This window comes from Hyperoodon ampullatus, assembly GCF_949752795.1.
Source record: "Hyperoodon ampullatus genome assembly, chromosome: 5".
NCBI lineage: Eukaryota > Metazoa > Chordata > Mammalia > Artiodactyla > Ziphiidae > Hyperoodon > Hyperoodon ampullatus.
The window spans coordinates 42,135,858-42,159,530 of NC_136918.1; the positions used below are offsets into that span (position 1 = coordinate 42,135,858).

The window sequence follows — 23,673 nt, forward strand, 5'->3', positions numbered from 1 at the left end:
AATGATATCATTAGGAGAGAAGGTCAAAAGTGGGAAGAAACTTTACTCATTTGAAAAAGAAAAAACCTCGCAAAACCAAAAAATCATATGGGCAGGATATAGATTTTTCTTCTTATGAAATTTACTTTTGGATTCTCTCTGAACACAATGGACATAAGTGATCAGTAGTTGATGCAAAGACCTTAGTAATGAAATATGCTTCCCTGTGGCCTGTAGGAGCCTGCCTGCAGCCCACCATTGGCTTGAGGCAGAGAACATGGCTAGTCTACCCTGAACAGTTGCCAAGGGAACAGCCAGCAATTTATGACATTATGTTCTGATTAGGGTGAAACAGACTGACCCTGTAACAATGCCAAGAGAAGACCAGCTGCTTGGAAAATCACAATGCTTACCCAAAGTCTTCTTTCAAAAGACGCATGCAGCAACAGAAAATCCAAACCAACATATACGACCATGAAAACAATTGCTTTTTCCAACAAATCCACTGTGGAGTCCTGGCCTAAATATAAAAGTTGATTATTGCTTCTATTTTTTTTTAAGCAGTTAGAATCCCCTGATATTTTGTCTCATGCAGAGATATAATCTTAAATCCAGACTTAGATTATTAACCAATATCAGCCAGAAAGGAAACGAGTCTATGATGAAGTACTCTTAATAGCAAACCTATACCTGTCTCTATAGTCCTTGAACATCTTGGCTTTCCTCATAAAATATTCATGGGAATAGATGCAAAGTCTAATTATGCCTGTATCACATCAGAATGTTTACAGAAAGGCCAGAAAAGTTATCCAGGTGGCCTGGGAGCTGCCTTGAGTTCAAGGGATAGGGTTGAGTTTGGGACAAAATCCAAATGTCATGATGAGGCTTTGTTATCCTTAGGGTAGCCATCAGAGTGAAGAGTTAGGGGCACTAAATTCTAGTCCTTTAAATATGTACCTATGAATAAGTGCCTGGATCTTTGCAGATGTTTAATACATTTTGGCTGAGGTTAACAGTAACTAGTGTTCATTAAGTTTTAGTGTGTGTGAGGCACCGCCTGGCATGTATTTTCTCATTTAATCCTCACAATTGCCCAAAGGGAGGAAAGACATATTATCCTTGTCCCCATTTATGGATGTGAGCACTGAGTCCTGGAGACAGGAAGAGTAATTAGCTTGATACTCCATAGCTCACAGGCAGGGAAGCCTGTCTTCTGAGCCCTGCCTCTAACCAGTCTGCTATCTTGCCTCTCAGCTGAGAGACTGAAGCAGTGCAAGGCCCAGCTTCCCACAGTGGGTGACAGATGAATCATATGCTGTTTCTGTCTTCTAAGAGGTTACAAAATAGTCTGTGTTTTAGTGTATATGTGTGTGAATGTGCATTAGAGTAAAAGAGGGGTGGAGAATACATTGTAGAACCAAACTAACCAAACATGGAGTCACTTATGTCAGGGACAGCATGGAGACAGTCAACGCAGGTGCAAAAAGGAAAATTCACCGTGCAGGGATTTACAGCTCTTCTCAGAAATCAGCAGAGGACACCAGCCAATCCCCAAATGCCAAGTCTGTTCACGCCATTTCTGGACCTCTTTGTTCCCCTGACTCAGCTTCCCTGATCCAAATAAGAAAGAAGACCACTAGACAACCTATCAGCTGAAAAAGCCAAATAACTTCCATATTTGTCCCATATAAATCCGTTAGCCTGCGAGTAACTCGGAACTCACTGGTTCTGTAGCCTTGAGTTTCCTCAGCTTGCAAGTAAAAAGCTTTGTAATAAACTCATGTTTCTGCTTTGTTTTATTCAATATTCAGAGTTTGGGTTTTGACAAGATAATGCGTGCAGACAACTCTCATCCAAGCCAGAACAAATCTACTACAAGAGAGGAAAGAAGAATTTGGGGAACAACAAAGAGGAATTTTAATCCCATTGGACCTGCGAGAAGCCATTTAGTTTATTTGAAAGGGAATATAGGAAATTCAGGTGAGGGGGCAGTTGAGTGGAATTTCAATTAGAAGTAAATAGAAAAGCTTAATTCTTTAACCCAGAGCCATTTCCATAAGAGTGGACTGTAATACTGTTAGGGTATAATAAAGAAAGGGGGAGGAGGGATTTTTTTTTTTTTTTTTTTTTTTTTTTTTTTTTTTGCGGTACGTGGACCTCTCACCGTTGCGGCCTTTCCCGTTGTGGAGCACAGGCTCCGGACGCGCAGACTCAGCGGCCATGGCTCACGGGCCCAGCTGCTCCGCGGCATGTGGGATCCTCCCAGACCGGGGCACGAACCCGTGTCCCCTGCATCGGCAGGCGGACTCTCAACCACTGCGCCACCAGGGAAGCCCCAAGTGGTACTGATTTAATAGATCACTGATATGGTTAAATAAGATCTGGCATGCAAAATGCTCAGCACAAAAACTAGCACAGAATAAAGCATAAAGTCGGTGATATTACTGAAGAACCCAGAGGGACATGCATGATTGAATAAAAGGGTGTTGGTGTTGCTGCAGTTAAATAGCTAAGGTATTTGTTCATCTCACTGGAGGCTAATAAGTTCATGCATATGAGAATATATGTAGTGTATAATTTCCATTATTCAAAGACCATTTTTAAATTTAATTCATGAATTCTGTATATATCTGGGTGGCACAATTCTTTAAGCTTTCAGTGCTCCATTTATTATCAGGACTGGTTCCAGAAATTGGGGAAAACAATAGAAAACTTCACACTGATTCAGAAGCTATGCTTTGCTCATAATCACTCATCAATTCCCCTATTCAACTGGGTTCATTCTCCTCTCCTTCCTCTGCCCTCACTGATTGATACTTTAATTTAAACAGAGAACATAAAGGACACTAAAAGAAGTGCAAATTTTTCTCTTGAGTCAAACCTGTACCTGGAACATTAGATGTCTGGAGTAAAGTTTATTAGACATAATATACAAAAACAATAAAATATAATTGGCTCCTGGGGGTGAAGGAAATCTTAAAAATTACCCATGAATAAGTGAAAAATATGTCACTCTGGGCTTAGCCCTTTGAATTATTTAATAATCACATCTACAAAGCCCACACTAATCTACTCCATCAATAAACATTCTGGAAACTATTTAGTTGGTTTTTAAAATATAATCCTAAAAAATCCTCAATATGCACAAGAGAAATGAAAAAATAAACACAGTTGTGAAAGAAACAAACTGAATTGTGCTTTTTTGGGTCCTCCTAGTCATCTTTGCAAATTCCTTCAAAGTATACATTTAGATCTTTTTATGTTCTGATTACATTCACCATTAAAACACTGGGTAAAATCCACCATTGCTACTATTGTGGAATTGGAGGTTTATGCTAGGTGCAAGAAATAACCTTTCAGAATTCTCTGGTTGTATGGAGACTGTTATTTGCCCACTGGTACTGCAAGTACCAATAAAAGGAATTGGGAAGCATTATAATGAAGAATTTTGTACCTGAAACACACAGAGGAAAAAAAGAATAACCAGGATTCTCCAGGTTTTACTTTTCTCTGCTGCCTAGATCATCAACTGTATAAACTACCTTTGGTTTTGAACAACAAACTATATTTACAAAATATTTAAAAACTTGCTCACCCTTGCCCTTGAACAGGCCAGGAGGAATTAAGGGAGTAAGAATTCTGTCCTGGGGCTTCCCTGGTGGCACAGTGGTTGAGAGTCCGCCTGCCGATGCAGGGGACACAGGTTCGTGCCCTGGTCCGGGAAGATCCCGCATGCCGCGGAGCAGCTGGGCCCGTGAGCCATGGCCGCTGAGCCTGCGCGTCCGGAGCCTGTGCTCCGCAACGGGAGAGGCCCGCCTACCACAAAAAAAAAAAAAAGAAAAAGAATTCCGTCCTTATTTTTACAACCACAAAGTTCACTACCCAAGGTTTCACAAAGAATAAAAAGATGAGTAAGACAATGTTCCACCACTCAGAACTTTGCGTACAGCTGGGAGATTTCAACAAGTACATATCTTAGTAGAGTGCAACCCTGGTCAAGTCCTTTCCTCGCTCTGGGCCTTAGTTTTCTCATCTGTGAGAATTTAGGACCTGGCGATCCCTAAGGGACTGCCATTCCTTAATGAATGGTTCTGAGATTAGTTCTTCCAGGGGAAAAAGACCCAGATATCCTCAATATCTCCTTAAAACAAGGTCATATATTTCATTCCTGACATAATGACTCTAAATTCTATGAAATCTCTGAAGAAGATGACTCTGAGATCAAATTGATGTAGGATGATGCTGATGCTGATAATGATGATGGCAGCTAACATTTCTTGAGCACTTAAGATATCCATGATGGTGCATTATTTAATTCATGTTGTTATTATGATTATTCACATTTTAAAGAAGGGAAAACTGAGTTTTACCCAGCTGGGATGTGTAGAACTAGGATTCAAGTTAAAATCTCCAGATTCCAGTTCTTAGCTGATATTTATACTACTATACTTGAGGGTCCACATCAAATGCCATGTTCTCCAATATGCTTTTCCTGATTCTTCCAGTCATGATTTCTCTCTCCCCACTCTTTTTTTTTTTGGACAGAACTTGATCACATCCCTATATTTTAAGCTCCTCAACAGCAGTGACTTCTCCTTCACCTTTCAATTCCTAAGTGCCTATTATGTTAACAGGTTCTCAGTTAATGTTTGAGTATGTGAATATCCATAGATGTGTTATGTTACATTTTAAAAGATGGCCTGTGGTCATTTAAGACAGGTGTACTTTTCTATAAGTTATACTTCATGGAAAATTTTTAATAAAAATAATTTATCAAGATGATACATATATACCTTATAATACATATGTATGTATACATATGTACTCTATAACTCATCAATTCTACTCCTTTGTCTATATCTTACAGAAATATTTATATATGTGCACTAAAAGACATGTGATCAAAGAAGCATTATTTGAAGTATTGAACCCAACTCTAACTAATACAAACTTCTCTCCATAATAGAATAGAAAAAAATTTAATATTTTTTTCATAAAATGGAAAGCTATACATATAAAAAAATGAATAAACTGAGATGGATGGCTTCTTCATAGGATGAAGAAAGCTGGAAAGACCACTGCTACCATCCTTACAACAAAAAAACACGCCAGACAGTCTGCAAATCCACATTTTTTGAACCCATTAGAGAAGTGAGGCTGTTGAATAACCAACTAACGTGAAATCTAAGGAGAGGCAGATGCCTCCAAGGAGAGACAGGATACCTGAGGCAAATGCCTCTGAATGCCATACTATCTGGTAAGAAGAAGTCATCTAAAATTATTAACACATTGTTAAAGGTTGGTTGTGGATGAGTATAAGAACACAGAGCTCCTGGGCAGTGAAGATAGAAGGGAAATTTGATTCACGACCCCTTTGTAGGATTTTCTGCACAGAACTCACCAGATTCTCACAAGAACAGCCTGAGGTAGGGTGAGAGTCCTGATAAAGTGTCTGTTCTGGTGTAAGCCTAGGGAGGGGAAGAGCACCAGCCCTGCAAAAGGCCTAAAGCCCTGCCCAGATCCTTATCTCATATTTCACTTCAGAACAAAAGCCTTAAGCCCTTGGGAAAAGGGCAGTGAATCCTGTTGCCCTTAGAGCACCAGTGAAAACCTACTGTGGCTAGGGAAGGAAACAAAATAAGACTCTAGTCCTAGGGGAGAGGCAGGATCATCGAGACAGCTTGCTCCTGAGACCCACAAAGTGCTGCCCTAAAACTGAGATTGAAACAGAATGGAGAGCACCTCTCTGGCTTTATGAACATCAAGTAAAACATCATAGCAGTCTAGTATTGGGAGAGAGACAAGAGAGAGTTCTCTGAGGTACAGGCACAAAGAAAAGACCTGAATCTGAGGGTGGGACAGATACTGAGAAAATCCCTTTGGCAAACCACTCCCCACTGCAAAGACAACATTAAAGGAATTTGAAACCTGTGTTGCACTGAGGGTAACCGAAGCAAAAAAACAAAAACACCCCAAACTAAGGGCAACTCATGACTAGGCTGACTCAAGCACCCTACACTAAAGGCCTAACAGAAGAAAAGATATGTCTATTTTCAGGCACAGAATATTTTGGCCTAAGTCTCTACTATCCTATACAAGATGTCTGGCTTTCAAGAAAAAATTACAATGCATATAAAAAGCAAAAATAACATTATACCTTATAGTGTATATAACTCTATAACCCATCAATTGTACTTCTATGCCTACTTTGTAGAAATATACATATGTGTGCACCAAAAGACATCTGATCATAGAAGCATTATTTGTAGTAATGGACCCAACTCTAAATAATATAAATTTCTCTCAGTAATAGAATAGAAATAATTATGTTATTTTTTATACAATGGAAAGCTATACATACAAGAAAATGAATAACTGAGATGGAGGGCTGCTGCATAGGATGAAGAAAGCTGGAAAGACCACTGCTGCCATCCTTACAACAACAAAACATGCCGGACAATCAAGAGACAAAGCAAACAGCAAAAACAGACTCAGAACACAGATATCAAACTGTCAGGGAATTTAGAATAACTAATTAACATTAAAGGCTTTAATGGAAAAGGCAGAAAACATGCATGATCAGCAGAGACACAGAGACTATCAACTATGAGACTATGTCTTGTTGTCTCTTATGAGAATAAACTGAAAGTGCTAGAAATGAGAAACATAGAAGAAAAATGCTTACAATAGGCTCATGTGTACTCTCAACAACTGAGGAAAGAATCATCAAAAGTGGAGATAGGTCAATAGAAATTATGCAAACACAAGCATGCAAAAGAACAGAGCACCAAAGAGCCGTAGGACAATATCAAACATACATGTAGTTAGAATCCCAGAAGGCTAAGAAAGAGGGAATGAAGCAACAAACAACAATTTGAAGGGGTAATGTCTGAGTATCTCTAAAATTAAGGACAAACAACAAAGTGCAGGTCTGAGATGCAAGAAATTAAGGGATCATCAGGAAGGATATGTATAAAAACTAAAACTAAAATAAGAAAATGAAAAAAACCTATAAATATACCATTTTCAAACTGTTGAAAAACAAAGAAGAAATCTTGAAACCAAAGGAGAAAAATATATACTGCATAGAAAGCAAAGAAGAAAAATTTTACAGAGACTTCTTGTCAGACATTATGCAAGTGGGAGAATAATGGAATGACATCTTCAAAGGGAGGAAAGGAAAAAATCTGTCAACATAATTCTCTACTCAGTAAAAATATCTTTCAAAATGAAGGAGAATTGAAAACAAAGATTAAGGGGGAATTCATTTCTCACAGACGTCTACTGCAAGAAATGTTACAGGAATTTCTTCAAGCAGAAGGAGTATGACACCAGACAGAAACCCGATTTACACACACAAAAGGAAGAGTGCTAGAAAAGCCTAAATAAATAAAGTTTTTCTTACTTTTAATTGCTCTAAAAATTGTCTAAAGCAAAATTAGCAGCAATGTGCTGTGTGTTCATAGCATATCCACAAATAAAAAGAAATGACAAGAGCATAAAAAATGGCAAGGAGAGTGGGAATATTCTATGGTAAGGTCCCGATACAGTACGCATAGTGATATATTATTTGAAGGTGGACTCTGATTAATTAAGATGTATGTTGCAAATCAAAGGACAACACTAACATTCAAATCAAGAGTATAAATAATTGAAAAAGAGTAAGAATAACATAGTTGTGAAAAATACACAACCCAAAATAGAAAATAGAAAAAGAATCCAAATATTTAGAAATTAAATAATATAATTCTAAATACCCAAGGGTCAAAAGGAAATAACAGAGAAATTAGAAAACATCATGAATGAAAATCAAAGTGCAACATGTTAAAATTTATAGGATGCAGTTAAAACAGGGCCTTTCAATTAAATGTTTATATTAGAAAAGACAAAAGACCTCAAATCAATGATCGAAGATTTAACTTTAAGGAAATAGAGAAGAGCAAATTAAAACCAAGGTAAGAAAGAGAAACAAAATAATAAAGCAGAAATCAATGAAAGTGAGAGCACAAAAACAATAGAAAAAATTATTGATGGAACCAAAAGCTGATTCTTTTGAGGAAAAAAAACAATAAAATTGCTAAACTCTATCCAGACTGATCAAAGGAAAAAAATTAGATAAGACATAGATTTAAACATCATGAATGAGAGAGAAAACAATACCACAGTACCTACAGACGTTAAAATAATAATAAGGGAATACCGTAAACCATCACTGTGCCTATAAATGCAGCCATTTAGATTAAATAGACCAATTTCTTGAGAGACACAAACTGTTAAAGTTCACTTAGGATAAATTAAATTTGTAGGTAAAAGCTTTCTAACAAAGAAAATTCCAGGTCCAGATGGCTTCACTAGCAAATTCTGCCAAACATTTAAGGAATAATACCAATTTCCACAAATTCTTCCAGAATTTAAGAGAGGATGGAACACTTGTTAATACCTTTTATAAGGCTAGTATTATCCTGATACCAAATCCAGACAAAGACATTACAACAAATGACAACAACGATAAACTATAGACCAGTATGCCTCATGAAGATAGATGCAAAAATCCTTAACAAACTACTAACAAATTAGATCTAACAATACATAAAATGTTCAGTACAACATGACCAAGTAGGTTCTAAATGATCAGTGCTCTTTCCCCAAGTTATCTCTCTGATATCATCTCCTACTATCCCCTGGCTTGCTCACTTCTCCATGGTTACTCTGGACACTGATATTCCTCCAGCACTGAAGGCACGCTCCTGGTCTAGGGTCCCTTCCTTGCAACTTTCAACTCACTGTTCAAAGATGGTCTTCTCAAGTCTGACCCTGACCACCCAATTAAACGTTGCAACTTCCACTTGTACTGCATTCTTTTTTTTTTTTTTTTTTTTAAATTTTTTTAAGATATTGGGGGTAGGAGTTTATTAATTTATTTTTGCTGTGTTGGGTCTTCATTTTTGTGCGAGGGCTTTCTCTAGTTGTGGCAAGCGGGGACCACTCTTCATCGCAGTGCGCGGACCTCTCACTCTCGCGGCCTCTCTTGTTGCAGAGCACAGGCTCCAGCCGCGCAGGCTCAGTAGTTGTGGCTCACGGGCCTAGTTGCTCCGTGGCATGTGGGATCCTCCCAGACCAGGGCTCGAACCCGTGTCCCCTGCATTAGCAGGCAGATTCTCAACCACTGCGCCACCAGGGAAGCCCTGTACTGCATTCTTGATTGCTTGCTTTTTTTTCTTTTTCCTCTCCATTGCATATATCATTTTCAAACATGCTACATAATATACTTTTGTGTCAGGTTTATCATTTATCGTATATCTTCCCCTGCTAGGAAGGCAGAGGTTTCTGCTTCTCTGATGCCTACAAAGACCCTGGAATATCTGCTGAAAGAACTGAATGAATAATTTTGAAGTAACTCTAGATAACTATATATCTTTAAAGGAATAAAGAAGATTTTTGAGTATGCAAGAGTAAGTTATCTTGTAATATAAATATCTACCACTTTCCCATTTAAAAAATCTATTTTGAATAAGCCTGTGAATTAATCTGTTATACTGTCTTATTTAATGAATAAACTGGTATAAAAGAGTCCTGTAGATGACTGCAGAATTTAGCCCCTTCTTAAATGAACCAACATAGAAAGAAGCATTCAAAAGAATGTCCTCAGCTACTACCTGGACCATTTAGAGTTATTACTCCGCTCTTATTTCAGAGAGAATGAAAGAATGAGAGCCATAGCTACATCTTTTTATTTTTTTCTTTCAAGTCTAAAAAACTAAACTGGGAAAAATCAAGCCCATTTCAGAGGAGATGAGTGCTAAAATATCAATGCTAGTCTACATGATATGGGGATATGTTAAAACACATTTAATTACCACAGTTCCTGTTCAAACTAGCAGTCCTTCTTTCAACACCATAATAAAGGGCAATAGATACTTGGATTATTCCTTGCATTTTTGTAAGGTACTATGCTATTCACAAAAGGTAAGAACATTCATTATGTCTCTACTCTACCCTAGTCAGGATGACAATGCATGCATTAGTACTCTCACTGTAAAAGAGAAAAAAAGAACTGAGGTTTAGAAATGCTAAGAAGATTTGCCCAAGATTAACCGGCAAAGAATGGCAAAGTAGGTAAAATAGGAGTTAGGACTGCAGTAGGAGTCAGGACTCTAAGGATCTGGGTACTTCTCTGGTATTAACTAGCTGAGGGTCCTCAAAGATTATCTCTTAACTTACAGAATTGAAAGCTTGGTCCAAATAAGCTACTCATAACTGTGGACAGCAGATTCCTGCTGGGCCTTGAGTCAGCAGGGTCCTCAGATGAATGCATCATCTACGAACTACATAAAGTAACAGATAATAAAGAAATAATCAAAATAATAAAATAAGTCCTGAGCATTGTCTATAGTCATATGCATACTTTCAGTTTCAAATATATGTTGAACAAAAATAAACAAATGGGATCTAATGAAACTTAAAAGTTTTTGCACAGCAAAGGAAACCATAGGGCTTCCCTGGTGGTGCAGTAGTTGAGAGTCCGCCTGCCGATGCAAGGGACACGGGTTCATGCCCCAGACCGGGAGGACCCCACATGCTGCGGAGCGGCTGGGCCCCGTGAGCCATGGCCGCTGAGCCTGCGCGTCCAGAGCCTGTGCTCCACAACGGGAGAGGCCACAACAGTGAGAGGCCTGCGTACCACGAAAAAAAAAAAAAAGGAAACCATAAACAAGACAAAAAGACAACCCTCAGAATGGGAGAAAATATTTGCAAATGAAGTAACTGACAAAGGATTAATCTCTAAAATTCACAAGCAGTTCATGCAGCTCAATATCAAAAAAACAAACAACCCAATCCAAAAATGGGCAGAAGACCTAAACAGACATTTCTCCAAAGAAGATATATAGATGGCCAACAAACACATGAAAGGATTCTCAACACCACTAATCATTAGAGAAATGCAAATCAAAACTACAATGAGGTATCACCTCACACCAGACAGAATGGCCATCATCAAAAAATCTGCAAACAATAAATGCTAGAGAGGGTGTGGAGAAAAGGGAACCCTCTTGCACTGTTGGTGGGAATGTAAATTGATACAGCCACTATGGAGAACAGTATGGAGGTTCCTTAAAACACTAAAAATAGAACTATCATATGACCCAGCAATCCCACTACTGGGCATATACCCTGAGAAAACCATAATTCAAAAAGTCATGTACCACAATGTTCATTGCAGCACTATTTACAATAGCCAGGACATGGAAGCAACCTAAGTGTCCATCGACAGATGAATGGATAAAGAAGATGTGGCACATATATACAATGGAATATTACTCAGCCATAAAAAGAAACGAAGTTGAGTTATTTGTAGTGAGGTGGATGGACCTAGAGTCTGTCATACAGAGTGAAGTACGTCAGAAAGAGAAAAACAAATACCATATGCCTACACATAGATATGGAATCTAAAAAAAAAAAAAGGTTCTGAAGAACCTAGGGGCAGGACAGGAGTAAAGACGCAGACGTACAGAATGGACTTGAGGACACGGGGAGGGGGAAGGGTAAGCTGGGACGAAGTGAGAGAGTGGAATGGACATATATACACTACCAAATGTACAAGAGATAGCTAGTGGGAAGCAACCACATAGCATGGGGAGATCAGCTCAGTGCTTTGTGACCACCTAGAAGGGTGGGATAGGGAGGGTGGTAGGGAGATGCAAGAGGGAGGGGATATGGGATATATGTATACGTATAGCTGATTCACTTTGCGATACAGCAGAAACTAAAACACCAATGTAAAGCAATTATACTCCAATAAAGATGTTAAAAAATATATATAAGTTGAAGATATTATGAAGAGTAAAATAATTATCAGTATTAGGTATTATGGAATTCATGACAGCTATCTGTCAGCATCTTATGTGTATCGACATATATTAACAGTATAGTTCACATGATTTAGGTGTTTGTAATGAAATTGGAACTTAATGTTTACTTTCTAAGCACCCTTCCAATTTAAAAATGCTAAGTTGTAGAGCCTGAGACAGATCACTATGACAAATCTAGGGCTGTTTCTCCCATAGGAGTGGTTTTTCAACATCTTTTTAGACCCAGGAGACTTTTTTTTTTTAAGTCTTTATTGAATTTGTTACAATATTGCTGGTGTTTTATGTTTTGGTTTTTTGGCTGCGAGGCACGTGGATCTTAGCTCCCCGAACCAGGATCGAACCCGCACCCCCTGCATTGGAAGGCGAAGTCCTAACCACTGGACAGCCAGGGAAGTCCCCACGGGAGCCTTTTTTAAATCTCAAGCCCAAAGTTCAACATGAAATGCAAGTAAAAACTGGGCAACTCTGTTTGATCAATGTCTCTGTGTAGCTGAAGTAAGAAGGGGGAGGTAGGACTCTGGAGAGCCCAACCAGTCAGGTCAATTCTTCCTACTCAGGGTCTTCTCCAAGGAACCCACGAGGCTCTGCGGGCCAGTTTCAACATAACCACCAACAAAAGGTTAAAACTCATATTACTTCCGATACATCCATAAGAAAAACATAACTCAACCAAAAAAAGGACAAAAGATGTGAATAGGCAAATGGCTACTAAGCATATGAAATGATGCTAAACCTACTAAAAATTATAAAAATGGAAAATAATCCCATTTTGGGGGCAGAAACTTAAAATATGAACATGTACAAGGTCAGGGAGGGTATGTGGAATCAGATATTCTTATACACCATTGAGAAGAATGAACTGGGACCACCGTTTTGGAGGACTATTGCAGTAGGTATCAAAATGGAAATGCACATACACTTTTGACTCAGCAAGTTCATTCTAGAGATCTATTCCACAGAAAGTCTCAAAATTGCATAAAGATAATTGCACAAAGATATTTGCTTTTTTTTTTTTTGCAGTACGCGGGCCTCTCACTGTTGTGGACTCTCCCGTTGCGGAGCGCAGGCTCCGGACACGCAGGCCCAGCAGCCACAGCTCATGGGCCCAGCCGCTCCACGGCACATGGGATCCTCCTGGACCGGGGCACGAACCTGCGTCCCCGCATCGGCAGGCGGACTCTCAACCACTGCGCCACCAGGGAAGCCCGATATTTGCTTTTAATGGCAAAAATGGAAACAATGTAAATATCCATTGGTAGAGAAACGACTAAATTATGGTTCATGTACCCTATAAACACTATGACACATGACAAAGGTAGATCCATATATACTATCATTTTCAGAAAGATATCAATCCTCTATTGGGGAAAAACAAAAGTCCTGAGATATAGAATATTACGTATGCTGTGTCTGTATGAATACGTATGTATGCGTATGTGTTTATAATGTATAAAAAATTCTGGATTCTGGAAGTAGATACACAGAACTGCTAACAATGGCTTCTAGGGAGAGGAGTTGGGAAGAATTTCACTTTTTATTTTAGATATTTCTGCATAATTTTATTTTTTACTAGAAGATCAATTACTTTTATAATTTAAAAAAAGAACTCTACTGTATAGCATGTTGCCTCTCTACATAAACATTGCTTGAATGAGGAAATGTAAGCCTAAATTACACATGAAGTGCAAGAGACAATTCTGAACCTCACTTCCATACCCCTTTGCTGATAAAGTCTATAAAAAGAAGGTGACAGGCACACTTTATGGGAATTTCAGCCCTTTACACATTCTGAAGATAGAAAACACTAAATACTACTAATGATGGAAAGAAAAAGGATGTCAACAACAGTAAAAAAAAAAGAGATTTAGTGGCATTAATAAAGACCTTTGTTAAAACAGCAAGACACTACTAAAATAATTAATAGGGTGAAGAGGACATGGAAACGGAAGGCAGTGAAGAGTGGAGCCTGGAAGTTTGCAGTGACCCCCATATCATGCTTCTACAATTCTTGTGAAACGCGTCTCTGAGAAAAACGAGATCAACGTACAAGCCCATAAAAAAGAGAGGTTTAAATTTTAAGTGGTTTTGTATCTGTTGAGAATACAAAGGTTAAACGGGTATTAAAAGAGCCATAATTCTTTCTGATTAAACTTTGATCCAAAGATAGAAGAAAATGTTCAAAATGAAGTGGAGACTTTATTAACAGTTACAGGAGATGCTGTGAGAGTTAAACAAAATCTCACTGGCTGTGGGGGAGCTCTACTTTCTTTCTTTTTTTTTCCAGCTAAAGGTGAGGTTGTAAAATTGGAACCTTCTTGCTGTGCCAGACTGAAGGAAAACCTGTTAAAAGGCAGTTGACTAATTCTGGATTATTTTTTTATTATTGAGAAGACTTGGCTTACACTGAAGGGGAAAGAAGCAAAACAACTACACACATGTAGCTGAACTGGCAATTAAATAATTATTCATCACAAATAGTTAATCACCCTTTTAAGTGAAGAGGGTGGAACTCAGCTGCAGCTGTATTTTCACACACTGAGCAAGAACATTCAGCAGCAAGTGACAGAGTTCATAAAACGTAAACCTGTAGAGGCTTCACAGAGGGTGAAATCTGCCTCCTCTTAAGCATCTTTCCCTCATTTCTATTCAGCATCTTCCCAGCCTGGGCCACCCAAGTGATGGTGAGTACTGACTCAAGTCAACAAGTGGCTACTTCACGGTCCCACTGAAGTGTTCTTTGACACCAGGAACTGTAACTTCTATTTCTGCCACCTCTCTGAGTAGTATTTCAAAGCAGCTATATCTTATACTTTAAAAGGCACATAAAAGAATTGGAACCTGTCCAGGGCAAAGAGACCAAGATGAACACAGGGAGAGAGCAGAAAATCTGACCTGTGAGGAAAGACAGGATGGACTTGGACTGTTTACTTTCCAGAGGAGGCTGTGTAGCGGGGAACTGAGATTTATCCTCGAATGTCTGGGAGAGTGAACAGACTTTATTATGTCCCTGGACATGGCTAGATTTATGAATTGCATTGCCTATTTAAGTGATAATTCAGCTTGGAGAAAGTATCAAGAAGGCAGTGTCAATAGCACAGGTCCCGGAGTCTGACTGCCCGAGTTTAAGTTCCAGTACCTCTAACATCTGGACAAATTACTAAGCTTCTCTAAGTCTCAGTTTTCTATTTTATAAAATGGGATGGATCAGAGTACCCATCTCAAAGCATGAAATGTACCACATAAGTATTTACTAAATATTAAAATTATTATTTACAAGATATTTTGTATTTCGCATAAACAGAACATACCAACCACAGACATATCAATGTGTGCAGGATATAAACTACCCTCTTTAAATACCTACCATAACAAAGTCCCACACCAGGAGTTCTCTGATAAGTCTTCTCATTTATTTCTCACCAGAGATTCTCCTAGTGAGGAATTTAGGAAATTTAGATAGGTTAAGAAACTTGTCCATGGTCATAAATAAATGTTTTAATCATAGAGCTCTATTTGAACTAAATTCTTACTGACCTCAAAACACTTTGTCCCACTAGAAGGAGCTCTAGGAAACACAAATGTCAAGAAGGCCCTTCTCTCAAAAGCTGCTCTTATGGAGAATATAAGACATACACATATAAAGGCATAAGTATATCAATAAAGATAACCTATGTCATAAAGTGAGTAGGAGAGAAAGTGATTACTTCCAAACTGTGAGACAAAAGGAAGCTTCAGGGATGAGATGACACTGGAGTTGGCCATGTAAGATTTTGACATAAAGGTGAAGGGAAAGGCATTTCAATGCAGGGCACAGAATGAACAAAAGCAGAAGGTCAGAAAAGGGTAAGAGTTTTTTGAGGAATACAAAACAGGTCAGGACAGCTGAAGTACAGGATGTATGAAATGAGATGAGATTATCTGCTTTTTGATAATTCGGGTCATACGAAGGCTTTGCTCTCTCCAACTCTTCTCTATCTAGAAGTCTAGAAGACTCCATGATTTTAATCTTTAGGCAACACTGAATCTGTAGGAATGAACATTCATCAGGCAACATGGATGGGATGGACTGGATTAACTGCAAGACGCCTTACTACCATTTTAATCACCATGAAGCTCAACCCTCTGGCACAGGAAGCATTACTATGTATGGACTGTAATACATGGGCTGTATCAGCTCATGTACTGAGGAAGAACACTCAATAATAGCTTGACCATGGTTTTCCAGCAAATCCAGGCCAAAGATAGCCTTTGAGTCCTGTCAGTTTCTGTCTTTCCCTGATTTGTTAAATCACCAAAGCCCATACTCCCCAGTTCAGAGCCCAGACTTGTGTTATCAAGAAAAATAGCTGAAGACAATTCCCTCAAGCAGGTTTTCTATTCAGTGGGAGAAGAATAAAATCAACAAATTTGTCCTCAGGGCAGATTTTGTGGAGACGAGAGTCTTGAGTTCCAATTTGAAAGTTAGTTCCAGTTTTAGAAGGAAAAGAAAGGTCATCTCAGTGGGAAGAAGAGGGGATAAAGAATAAGTGGCTTGGTTCAATCAGAAAGGGTGTTTTAAAGATTATGGAGAAGGGAGAACTACAATTGGATCTGTGTGGAAAAGTGGAAAGTATATTGGACTAGGAATCAGAAGGCTGTAATCTAGACCCATTTCTGAAAATAACTGCTGGAAAGTTGCTGATAAGTTGGAATTGGGTGGCAGAGGCAAGGCCTGGAAATATGACTCCAAATCCAGTTGTGTCTCTCTACTGAATCATGTAGTAGATGATGCAGACAGGGATCACATTTGGAAGAGGAAAAATCCTTCACTCTGCAGGTTGTGTTCTTAACTAAGTCATGTTTCCATCAAGCTTGTCTTACTCTTAGCTCTAGGAAATAATGAGGAGAATTGGGGACGTGGAGAATGCATGGTGTGTGGCTAAAAACCACAGCACTTAGGGAAAAGGCTCTGCCATTCACTTACTCATGATGTTGCTTTCATATCTCCTCTATTGCCAAAGACCTTTCAGGAAAAGCCTATGATGGATGAGTGGTGTAAGAAGTAATGAAATGGCTGGGCTTTCCTTTACTTTTGGGAGAGTGGCTAAAATCCTTAGCATGGCCTAAGTCGTTCATGGTTTACCTCTGAAAACCCACCTTGCGTCATGCTTCTCCCTCAGCCTCTGAGCTCTGACCACACTGGCCTTCTTTCAGTTCCTCAAATCAGCATGCTCTACTGTCTGAGATGGCCAAACTCCACTCACTCCTCCTACCTCAGTGAAGGAGCACTTCTTCAGGAAGGCTTTCTTGACCCCTCCGTCTAGGTCAGGTTCCTTTGTTTTAATCCTTTTAAGACAATCTTCTTTTTTTTAAAAAAAAACACTCTGTCCAGTTCTCTGTAGAACACAGACTTCCTGAGAGCAGGCTGCTTGTCTGTTTTTGCTCACCACCGAATATCCAGTTGCTGACCTGTGGTGGGCTCTCAATGAATATTTGGTGCATAAGTAAATAAACATTTTCTTCCTCAAACATAAGGTACATCCCTCTATGAGGGATGTACCTTATGTTTGAGGAGTTAGAGGTTAAATTATGGGCATGGAGGAGTTAGAGGTTAAATTCTCTAGTTGGGGCCCATGGAAGCTATTTGTTAGTCATTATTTTAAATCAAACCAAGATAGAAAACATACACAGGAATAAAGATAAATTACATTATGGAAAAGTGTCTTTTACATACTTTGTTAAGCTAAGTGACCCACAGAGTTTGATTTGGAAAATTCCAGGAAAGTACACTGATGATGATGATGATGATGATTAAAGCATGGCTAGACATATACCAAACCACTTCCTCTTCCTTTGGGGCACATGGTGGCTACGTTTCCAAGCATTCTTTGCAGCTGTAGCCAAAGGACTGAGTCCCGGCCAATGGAATATGAGTAGAAAGGAAACACGTTACCCAGTCTGGCCCAAAACCATCCTCACCATCTCATGAGATCCTCAATGTTCTCTCTTCCCTCGTCTGAGAATCTAGTATGGGACCTGCAAACTCTAGGGAATGGTGGAGCCAGTGGATGGAATAAGGCAGAGACTCTGCCTCCCCAAATGGAAAGCACCTGCCAAATATCTGATTTTATCAGAGAGAAATAAACTATTGTGTTAAATCACTGAGATTTGGGAGTTTATTTGCTACAGCACTCAGCACTACTTGCCCAAACTAATACATCAGGCATGGCATTAAGAAAATTATATTTTTAAAGTTATCTTCCTCCATAATATTTGAGGTGAAATCATAAGGGTAGATTTCAAATCAACTTTCTGCCCAGTTCTACTGCTCCGTTTTTTTTTTTGGTGCTTGTAGATTCCCAGGGCTGGACAAGATCTTAGGGCCATTTTGTCTAGCTCCTAGCCAATGCAGAAAGTAATCTTTGTCATCACAGGTCACCAATAGTCTCAGCCAAGACCCTCATAAGAGAAGGCAGGAGGACCCTTGAGATGGCTCTTCTCAGCCTGTATTAATTGTTATAAAATCGTTTCTTTTTTTTTTGCAGTCCGCGGTCCGCTCACTGTTGTGGCCTCTCCCGTTGCGGAGCACAGGCTCCGGACGCCCAGGCTCAGTGGCCATGGCTCACAGGCCCAGCCGCTCCGCGGCATGTGGGATCCTCCCGGACCGGGGCACGAACCCGCGTCCCCTGCATCGGCAGGCGGACTCTCAACCACTGCGCCAGCAAGGAAGCCCTATAAAATCGTTTCTTATGCTGAACCCCAAATCTCTCCTTTGGCTTCTTCCAGTGAATTATTCTTTTAACACTTAAAGAAATGGGTTTAAAAAACCATGTGCCCCTCCTTGCCTTCTAATATAAATCCAGTTAAACATAAATTGGGAGCACGATAGAGTGGTGGAGGACAACCACAGTCACTTAAACCACAGTTGCAGAACATGCGAGAAAGTTTGAGAAAAGAAATCTAAATTCACCTGTTATGCTGGAGTCACTTAGGAGCTGTAGAGTTACCTTCCTTACAAATGAGCCGCTAAAAGTCAGATTCTTATGTGATATTTGATTATTAATGATTTGAAGTAATATATTGCTTATGCCTGGGCCTTACTTTTAAATATTCTGATTTCATTGTTCTGGAGTGGGGACTTAGCATCAGAGTTAAAAAAAATTACCTTTTTTTTTTTGTTTGTTTTTTGGCTGTGTAGCTTGTGGTATCTTAGTTCCCTGACCAGGGATAGAACCCACGTCCCCTGCAGTGGAAGCCCAGAGTCCTAACTACTGGACCACCAGGGAATTCCAATTTTTTAATGATTCGAAAGCACAGCCAGAGTTGAGAAACAGTGAGATACACTTCTATCAACTATCAATATAAATTATCCATGTAGGAATACTGCAGGGAATAAAATGTAAGATTGCTTACAAAGATTCTTGTCCAAAACAGCCCCTAAAATCAGGATGATTCATGGACTGAAGAAAAAAAAAAGCATCTTTTCTTGCCATGATTTTCACTCATTATCCAAGCACCCTAAATTGGAGGAGGATGATGAGTCTTGATGAGAAAGGCCTGGCTGGAGGTCAACCAAGACAAGGACTTATGTCCTGCAAAGCACTTCCAAAGGAAATTATGCCAGCAAGTCACTTTATGTATTACACAGGAGAAGCCCAGAGCTCCTTACAGACACGGGAATGTGAGTTCCAGGAGGACAGGGACCAGTGTACCTTGCTCCCGGCTCTATTCCAACATCTGCAACACCGGCCCCTAAGCACCTAAGGGTGCATGTAAATTCTTTTTATAGGTTCCTTGAATGATATTGAAGCTAGTTGGATAAGAAACTAGAAAAGCTGTCCACTCACTCATAGGAAGAAAAGAATGGCTTCTAAGAGATCTGGATACCCCTTTGCTAATTACTAAAGCTCATATGCCCTAGATGAGCAGGCTTCACTTAAAGGGTGGTCATTCTGGCTTCAGAGCCAGAGAGTGAAATGATTGGTTACATCCCTCTTCTGGGGCTCAAATTCACTATCGGCACAATGGGAAAGGGTATCTTGAGTCCTTTATCTTGACAATCTCTTCCTTCTAGATTTCTAAATAACAAGAAATTCCTCTGTGCCTCTGACTGCTATGTGCCAGCCCCTCGGAAGCTAACAGCCACCACAGCTGGGCTCACTCTGATGTGGACCAGTGCCCACTAGAGGGACTAGAGACACATTCACTCGCAGCCCACAGCCCTGACTTCTTCCCTTCTTCAGATGCTTCAAGATGCTGTGGCTTCTACTCTTTATAAAAATCTTCTCTTGCACCAGAAAGTGAGGGAGTTTGAAACTAAATGTAGCGTCGTCTTTATCTTCCACTCTCCACACAGCTAATACTTGAATGCAGTGCCTCATTATCCCAGAGGTCTTATTAGCAGGGTAGGATGACTGAGCAGAGAATCCCACTTTGATTTTACCTGATTTCTGATTTCAACACACATTATGAGTGAGTGGGGAAGAGGCGGGACAGACTGATCTAAACCACTCTTGTCTGCTTTTTGCTGTTTCTCCTCTGCCTCAGAGTCAGCCAGGTAGGGTTGTTTACTTTTAGAAGAATCTGTGAACTTCTAGATGGTTTTGACTGCACTGCCTCAGAGAAGTTGGTCCTGCCAGGAACAGGAACCCTTCAGAAGAAGAGGGAACAAGTGATTCTAAAATTCTGCCAGTGCATATCTGAATTCTTGTCTTAAAATTTTTAATAAGAGGTTGACTGAGACCCTAAACAGAAAGGTAGGATACATGGTCCCACCTCTCACCAGTGTCCAAACTGGTAAGGCCCAGCACAATCAGAGGTGGAAGTAGTGAGCTGGCCTTGGGTGGCGGGGGAGAAGGGTTATCATGGTGCCACCCCCCGAGACCATAAATATTAACTGACATGTGATAAAGCCATCTGATTGGAGCTGAAACCAGGAAAGATGGAAAGCAATTCTCGAAGTGAGAATGATTCCAAGTATTCTAGCCCTTCCCTATTAAACAGATCTTGAAGGACATTAAATTGTCAGCTCCTATCCTGCCCTAAAAACTCTGAGGATATACATGATCACACTGGGCACAGTGCTTGGGCTGAGGGAACAGAACAAGGGGAAGGTAGTGGGAAGAGAGCCCGGTGTAGGAGCAAAAGCAGGGTGCTCAGGCTCAGAAGACGTGGGGTCTGTCTGGTCTAAAGCTTATTCATGCAGTACACGCTGATGATGCATCTACTGTGTGTCAGGCACCAGGTCATGGCAAGGGATGTAATAGTGCCTTCAGTACAATCGGAGGATGGAAACTTTCCCTGTCCTCTAAGAGTGGGCTGCAGGCAAGCAGAGCCCAAATCCAGAGTAAAAAATAGTAGGTGCTATGAAGGGAGACGCAGAGTGCTATGAACTGCACACATCGGCAGGACGAAACTGTCTCGAGTGGCCAGGGAGGCTCCATGGAGGAAGTGAAAAGTCAACTGAGATCTGAAGGATGGCAGAGAATATTCTAGGCAGACAAAGATTATGCACCAAGGGCTGTGGGTGGACCAACCATGGTGCAACTGGAAAACTCAAAGTATCTGAAAGTAACCCAATGCGGTCAGAGTGGAGAGTGAAGGGATGAGGCTGGAGAGATACAAAAAGTCTGCCTTATCTCAGCCACCTCTTTGGGCAGCTGACTCATTCAACACATGTGTCATGGGCTCAAGGCCAGTGACAAAAGGTCCCATAAACAAGGGCACATTTAAATACGTTACGAAGCTTTGCATTTATATACAGAATAACTAGGGACAGGGAGCACTGGGGAGAACTGATTGAAGGGTTTGAAATAAAGGAGCAACATGATGAGGTTTGAATTTCAGAAAGATCATTCATTCTTCCATTAAGAAGATATTCTGGAGTAGGCGGCAAGCCCATGAATCTAGGTGGCAAAGGCGCCAGAAGGAGCAGAGAGTAGACAGGCACTCATTTGTCTCAGATGTAGGGCCTTCATCTGCAGAAGGAGGCTATTGTTGAGAGGTGATGTGTGGCCTCTCGGGTCCTCCCACGCTGAGGCCTACGCTCCATGACAGCTGACAGATCACACGGTGCAGGAAAGGCCAAAGATTAGTCACCTGCTTGCTATGATGATTTGGGGTGAAGGTGGATATTCTGACTTGCTGAGTGGGATTATTAATTTTTTCTTACTTTAAAAGTCATATAAATATAAAGCTTCTGAAGTGTGTTTTCTCTTCTTTAAGGTTTTTCTATTGTGTCAATTAAATTGGGCAAACCAATGAAATCCACTGCAGCTCACTGGGATGAGAAAAACTGTCTAAGCTGAATGCTAACTTTTCAAATTTTTATATGTATACACATGTATACTCATTTAAAAATCAAATTGGCACAGAAGGATATAAAGTGAAAAATAAACCTCCATCCCAGAGGTAACCACCCCAAAATTGATGATGCCTACAATTTTTCTACGCCTGTACATAAATGGGTGGTTGTGTGCACGCATGCACGCGTGCACACACACACACACACATTCACACATAAACACCCTTTTAAAAAGTTTCTCTTTAAACACAAATGAGATCCTTTATGTACTGTTCTGCTCCTTGTTTTTTCTTTAAGGAGTTTTTCTTGGGTGTCTTTTATAGCACATATAGATTTATCATGTCTAAGTCTCCATGTTGTCGTATGAATTTGCCGTATCTTATTTATTTTGTAATTCTATTTAACTAGTCTCTACAGCATTACAAACAATGCCACAATGTATATTTCTGAACAGGTACTGCTGTGCCCTTGTGCAAATCAAACAGCATACTGTTTGAAATTAAATCATAGTGTCAAAATATGGGTATAATTAAAATTTTGAAAGATAGTACCAAATTTTGTTTCCAAAAGATTGTATAAATTTGTACTCTAATCAAAAACACACAAGAGTACCTGTTTCCCTCAGCTTTGCCAAAAGCAGGTATTAAACTTGTAAATCGTGGTCATTTTGATGAGGGGAAAATGGTATTTTAAACTGCATTTCTTTAAATAAAATAAGGCTGAACATCCTTTCATAGGTTTAGCAGCTATTTTTATTGTCTCTTTTGTGAATTGCCTGTTGATGTCCTTACTCTTTTTGTCTAATGGATGATGCTTTTTAAATCAATTTTCATGTGATCTTTATATGCAATCAAAACTATTTGTTCCACTGTTTATTATTTTTGTTCACATGAATAAGTCACTGAACCACAGTTTCCAAATGCGTGAGGATTAAATGAGATAATGGATATGAAAGCATATTGAGAAGTATAAAGCACTACAGACGGATAATTCTTAGACTTTACAAGATTTCTTCACTGGAGTGCTCCAAATCATTGCACACATATAATCTAGCCACACAATGGGACACAATGAGATGTGTTTACTGACATAAAATAAAGACACCCTTTAAAGGGATGGGCACGTCAAATGCTCCACGGCAGCCCCTTAGTCAGCGGCAGAGCCAAGCGGGTCCAACTTTCCTGATTTCCAGTTCAATGGACTTTCCACTAAGCCAGACGTGTTATAATAACTGTTAAAAAACAACAAAACCCCCCGACTCTCTATGGATGAGGTAACATATTAGGTGAAATAACCATTGATGTTGGAGGGACCACAAACTGGGAGGATTAGCCACGCCCTACTGCGATGAGCCAGCCAGCAGAGTAGCAGCCACTAAAACTGAGAAGGAGCGCCAAAGACTCATGATGTCACACTTAGAGTCAGTATCGGTTAGACCCTGAGTCATTCTGGTCTATACAGTGTGAGAGAACTTGCAAAAACAATTGAGAAGAGGGCTGGCAAGATTCACAGGAAGTGACTAAAAGGTCTGGAAATCAGGGG

The 23,673-nt window shown here is 39.8% G+C and overlaps 1 protein-coding gene across 2 annotated transcripts in view; it reads right to left on the reverse strand.

Moving 5' to 3' along the window:
- The window catches only part of LPP (LIM domain containing preferred translocation partner in lipoma), a gene marked incomplete at its 5' end in the record, with an annotated part of 466,507 nt that overhangs the window by 52,588 nt on the left and 390,246 nt on the right, over window positions 1-23,673 (reverse strand). The gene's annotated exons all lie outside the window — the stretch shown is intronic.